Source organism: Orycteropus afer, unplaced genomic scaffold, assembly GCF_000298275.1.
Source record: "Orycteropus afer afer isolate SDZICR_OR568_19922 unplaced genomic scaffold, OryAfe1.0 scaffold00016, whole genome shotgun sequence".
Classification (NCBI taxonomy): Eukaryota; Metazoa; Chordata; class Mammalia; order Tubulidentata; family Orycteropodidae; genus Orycteropus; species Orycteropus afer.
Window position 1 is genome coordinate 12,059,462 of NW_006921603.1, and position 6,781 is coordinate 12,066,242.

Genomic DNA, 6,781 nt, shown 5'->3' on the forward strand with positions numbered 1-6,781 from the left:
TCTGTTGGGAGTGGCACAAAACAATGTTCTGGGAGGTTCCCACTCTCTCTCAGGTGCTTAGAGTTCTGATGCTATGATTGGCTAGTTTGACCACTCTGCCAGGCTCAAAAGGAGGCCTCCTAGATGCAGAACTCTCTCTGACTGCTGGTTGAGGAAGACTTGCTGCTGAAAGAGACACACGCTCCTGAAGAGACACGTGCTGCTGGGAAAGAGACGTAAGAGACACGCGTTGCTGAGTAAGACACCGAGGGACATGCACTGCTGGGGGAGAGACTGTGAGAGACTTGGCTGAGAGACGGTGGACTGGGAGAGAGAATGAGTGTTTTTCCTGAACTTGAATTGTAGCCTAATGCTTCCCTAATAAACTCCATAATCTGAGAGTTCTGTGTGGCCACTACAGTGAATTATCGAACCCAGGAGAGAGGTGGTGGGTGCTTTGGGAGGAATGGTTGGAGAAAGGGCTGGAGGGAGACAGCATGTCTGGCCTTGCAGTAATAGACCTTGGGCTATTGATGGTGAGTCTGTCTTCCTCTTGTGGGGTTCTAGGAAGTCAGAATATGTGGCCTCCTTGTCCTTTTTGCAATACTTTAAAGGAGTCCTTTGCAGCAGATTTGGCCATGTAATATGTCATTTGATTTCTCGACTGCAGTTTCCATGGGCATTGATTGTGGATCCAAGTAAAATGAAATCCTTAACAACTTCAATCTTTTTCTCCATTTATCGTGATATTGCTTATTGGTCCAATTGTGTGGATTTTTGTTTTGTTTGTGTTGAGATGTGATCCATATTGAAGGCTGTACTCTTTGATCATCATCAGTAAGTGTTTCAAGTCATCTTCATTTTCAGCAAGCAAGGTTGTGTCATCTATATATTGCAGGTCTTCCTCAAATCCTGATGATGCATTCTTCCTTATATGCATAAAGCAACTGGACAAATGAATAAGGAAGACTGAAGCAAGCATTGATGCATTCATATTATAGTTTTGGAGAAGAATATTGAATATACCATGTACTGCCAGAAAAATGAACAAATTTGTCTTGGAGGAAGTACAAACAGAATGGCTCCTTAGAAGTGAAGTTGGCAAGACTTCATCTCACATACTTAGGACATGTTATTAGGAAGGACCAGTTCCTGGAGAAGGACACGAAGCTTGGTAAAGTGGAAGGTCAGAGAAAAATGGGAAGACCCTCAATGATGTGGATTGATACAATGGCAGCAAGAATGAGCTCTAGCATAGCAATGATTGTGAACATGGTGCAGGATGGAACAGTGTTTTGTTCTGTTGGAGACAGGGTCATTATGAGTTGGAATCAACTGGATAGCACCTAATGACAACAATCATCATGATGTTGCTTTTAGTCTAGTTCTGAGGAAATTTATTTTCTATATGCTGATATGTAATCCATATGGAAGGCTGTAGTCATGGATCTTCATCAGTAAGTGCTTCAAGTCCTCTTCATTTCAGCAACCAAGCGTGTGTCATCTTCATATTATAGGTTGTTAATGAGCTTCTAGTAATATTTGCTCAACATAGAAATTGAGTAAGTATGGTGAAAGGATATCAGGGCTTCAAACTAGTTCAAACTGTTCATCATGGTTAACAAAGTGAAATTCGAATTTCTGAAATTTGGGTGATCTAGAAAAATCACCAGAATGCATTGAAACTCTGGAATCAGAGATGGGAAGAGAACAGTAGTTGTATCTTGGATGGCTGCTCGCAAACCTTTAAGACCCCAGTAGGAGGTATAGTTATAGACTATTATGCCAACTGACCTAGATGTCTCCTCAGATGATGGTCCTAAGCCCTAAAGCCCAGTGACTCATTTGCTCAAGGTGTTTGGGTATGGCTAAGTAGATTGTATAATTTTTTCCCTTGTATATTGTACTATATATCTGGCTATATTTGACATACAGACAAATAAGTATGGAGAAACATCCTTTGCTAAAACTGTATATGCTTGTGGGTGTTGTTCAGCTTTTTTAATTCATCATTTCTTCTGTTTGTTTTAGCTATTCTGCATCCAAGAGCAAGTTTCAGAGTCTTTTTTGACGTCCATTTTGGTCTTTTCTTTCTATTCTATCCTTTTAATGACCCTTTTCTTTCTTCTTGTATGATAATGCCCTTGATGTCATCCCATAATTCATTTGGTTTTCAGTAATTAGTGTCAAATATGTCAAATCTCTTCTTGAGATGGTCTCTAAACTCAGGTGATGTACTCAAAGTCATGCATTGGCTCTTATGAATTCATCTTCATTTTCTTCAGCTTCAACTTGAACTTGCATATAAACAAATGATGATCTGTTCCATTGTTATCCCCTGACCTTGTTCTGAGTGATGATATTGAAATTCTCCATTGTCTCTTTCCACCAGTGTGTTTGGTTTGATTTCTACATATTTTTTTCTGGCAAAGTCCACATGTATAGTCACTGTTTATGTTATTTTAAAAAGGTATTTCCAGTCATTGTTCTTGCAAAATTCTATGAGAACCCATTGCTGTTTCTATCACCAAAGCCTTATTTCCCAACTAGTGATTCTTCTTATTTGTTTCCAACTTTCACATTTCAGTCACCAGTAATTATCAATGGATTTGATTGCATGTTTGATCAATTTCAGACTGCATATGTTGGTAATAATCTTCCATTTCTTCATCACTAGCATAAGTGCTTCATGCATAAATTTGAATAATAGTCATATTAACTGATCTTCCTTGTAGGCATATGGCTGTTATCCTATCACTGACAGCATGGTATTTCATGATAGATCTTGAAATATTTCTTTTGACAATGAATATGATGCTGTTCTTCTTCACTTTGTCGTTTCTAGCCTAATAGAACATGCAGTTGTCTGATTTAAAATGGTTAATACCAGTCCATTTCGGCTCACTAATGCCTAGGATATCGATTTTCAATTGTTCCATTTCATTTTTGACAACTTCTCATTTTCCTTGATTCATGCTTTGTGCATTCCACATTCTGATTATTAATAGGTGTTTGCAGCTGTTTCTTTTCATTTTGAGATGTGCCACATAAGTATATGAACGTCCCCAAAGCTTTACTCCATCCACATCATTAAGGTAGACTCTTCTTTGAGGAGGCAGTTCTTCCCCAGTCGTATTTTGAGTTCCTTCCAACCTGAGGGGCTCATCTTCCAGCACTATATCAGACAATGTTCTGCTGCTATTCATAAGGTTTTCACTGATCAAATTTTTCAGAAGTAGATTACCAGGTCCTTCTTCTCAGGCTGCCTTGGGTTGGAAGCTCTGTTGAAACCTATCCACCACAGGTGACACAGCTAGTATTTGCAAAAACTGGTAGCAACATGCATACCACCTCAATATGACAACAGACAAGGGGTGGAATTTACTTTCATTTTTTTTCTAAAAGTGGTTGAGTTGTCTGATAGTTACAACAGTGACGAAAAAAACAAAACCAAACTCACTGCCATTAAGTCAATCCAACTCATAGTGACCCCTCCTTGGGTTTCCAAGGCAGTATCCCTAGGGAAGTAGATTCCCCAACCTTCCTTCCCAGGTGTGGCTGGAGGGTTTGAACTGTCAGCCTTCTGTTTAGCAGTCAAATGCCTTAGGCACTATGCCACCTGGGAATTTAATATAGTTTGTGCCTTTAGTCCCTAATTTAATCCTCACAAAACTATAAAGTGTACACTATTATTGTCTTTATATTAATGAGAAAATTAAGGATCAAATAAGTTAAATATGTTGTTCAGGATCCATAGTATGCAATTGAGCAGTAAACACGAGAATTTGAACTCAATCTTTCTGAATCATAGGTCCTTAATCTTATATATTTTGTGCCTAAGGCATTTGACTGCTAACCAGAAGGTTGGAAGTTCACACCCACCAGTCACTCCTCGGAAGGAAGATTGGGCAATCTAGTTCAGTAGAGATACAGCCTCTGAAACCCAAGGAAGGATTGCTATGAGTCGAATGGACTCGATGGCAGTGAGTTTGGGTTTTTTTTTTTTTTTTCTTTTTCTTTTTTATGTCCATCTCAATTGGGCTTTAGAGTTCATGGGAGTCATCTGTCTGGAGAAAAGGAGCCTTAGCTAATTCAATCCAATTGAAGGGACTTGACTTCAAATACCTTCTCTATCAGCATCTTGTTGTTTAAAGGAAGCAAGTTAGAGAAAACAAAAGGGCCAACATTTAAGAGAATAGCAAAGGTTAGTGACTTTAGAAAAACAAAAGGAGAATTAGGCAGCTGAACTATAGGGAGCTGGTGGAGGCTCTGAGCAAAGAGTAAGGAAGTGCTAATGTGGCATTTAACACTTGTATTACATTAGGAGCTCTGGTAGCATAGTGACAGGCTCAGAAAGTCGGCACATAACAACAACAACAACATTACATGACTAGTGGCCCAAGTTCAGTGTGTTGTTGTTGTTATGTGCCATCGAGTCGGACATGACTATAACGACCCCTCCTTGGGTTTCCGAGGCAGTATCACTACGGAAATAGAACCACCAGCCTTCTAGTTAGCAGTCAAGTACCTTAGTTCAGTGTAGTCAACCAAAAAATGTTTAGAAAGAGAACTTTATCACAGGTTTAAGTGATTGTGCTGTTTATACTTGGAAGATGCTTTTTTTTTTTTTTTCTTTTTACCCAGTCCCATTAGATTTGCATGGTTTATATTTTTAAAAAGTAGACTTATGTCATCTTTGGGACTTTCTTTGTCCTTACGAAATAATGTTAAGTCTGTGGAGTAGAACACTGCTTGTTTGATTAATTTTTATATTCTGGATTTTTGAGACTGAGAAGATTCTAACTTCTGGGCAGTATAGGAAGTGCTGATGGGATTGGATGGGATTGGATGCCATTTTTCTCCGTAATGAAATCCAGGTTCCTAAAGCACTTCTGACAATGGGTGCAGTGGTCTCTGTTTTAGTGCCACTCTGGACGCAAACAAATCCAAACTCCCAACTCAGTTCCCTTATTTGTATATTCAGTGATATTGGGAAAGTTAATTCTTCATAAACAACATAAAGAAAGTAACAATAATATTTATTGCACAGAAGTGTGTGTATTTGCAAGAGAGAGTCACATGGGATAATGTATGTAAGACAATTCTCAAAACACCATCATATAATAGTATTCATTGTGTGTTAACTTGGTTGTTATCAAGTTCTTTTTTATGTTGAGCTATAATCTTTCTTTACTTGTCTTTTACCCACTGGTAAACAATTTATCTGAGTTCATTTTAAAATGAGGTACCTACAAATTTTAAAATAATTGTGTTTCCTACTATGTTATACTTCCTTTTAGATTTGCTTCTGCCTTGGATTTTGTTTTATAAATGTCTTGCTGCTCTCATCCGCTTGTTGAATTGGCTTTACTTAGTCTGGATGTTCTGGCCGTAGATTTGATAAGCATACATTGTATATCTGGTTTGTTCAACTGTTTTGTCAGTGACAGAATTTTGTAGCAATCCAATTGTAATTTCCTCCAAGAGGACACAGAGTCCTCCACATTTAATTCCTAGCCTTGAGCTCTCATTTCTCTAACTGATCAACTGGATCTTATTAAACAAAAAATTGAACATCTTCTATGTCCTGCCACTATACTAATATATAGAGGATAAAAGGAGAGGTAAGATAGGTGATCTGTGGTGGAGATAAGAAATGAAGAAACTCAATTCAGCATACAGTGTAATATGAAAAGTGCCACAAAAGGGGAGAAAAAAAGTGCTACAAAGACTTCATAGGACAGAGAAGAAATCCAGTGTGAGGGAATAAAGAAAAGTATTTCAGATAGGGTCTTAAAGAGGGGTATGCCATGCTAAACTTCAGAATTTATCAGTGAGATATCATTTTTCAAATAATAATTTCAGAGAATTGAAAAGAAGTGCTTTTATTAGACACTATGTTGATTTTGTTGTTGTTTTTATGTGCTATCAAGTCAGATAACGACCCCTCCTTGGGCTTCCCAGGCAGTATCACTACGGAAGTAGATTGCTCCATCTTCCTTCCAAGGAGTGGCTGGTGGGTTTGAACCTCCAGCCTTCTGGTTAGCAATCAAGTGCTTTAGACACTATGCTACCAGAGCTCCCATTAGACACTGTATTGGGGAATAAATACTTCCTGTCATATATTGTTGAAATAACATTATATGAAGTATAGTATTACTTTTAGAAAGTAATCTGGCTATATATTATTAGAATTTAAAATATATATGCCATTTGACCCAGTTATTCTACTTCTGGGAGTTGATTTGAAAAAAAAATAAGTTATAAAGGTATATATACAAAGATGCTTATTTCAGCCTTGTTTGTATTAGTTTCAAGAAGGAAATACACTAAATGCTCACCTATGAGAATGATAGAAGAAATGAAAAACTATCCATATTGTAGAATATAAGACAATTATTATAATGAATGAAGATCTCCATGTACTGAAGTAAAATGAGTTCATGTAAATAAATTATATGAAAAAATTATTGTGGGATTATATATATGTACATATACATATATATTTATAGATAAAACACAAACTCTTTTAAACAAAATTTTTCTCAAATATATAGTTGTGCACCAATTTTCATAAAAGGTAAACAAAAATTATGGAAAGACATATACTAAATTAATCCTGCAGGGTGGTGAAATTAGATAAGGGGAGGGGAATGTGTTACGAAAAATTATAATAAATTAATGACTCAAAAGCTGGCAACTATACACATACACCCACACACACACACACACACACAGGAGCTATGGTGGCATAATGCCTAAGGCATTTGATTGCTCACCAGAAGGCTGGCGGTTCAAACCC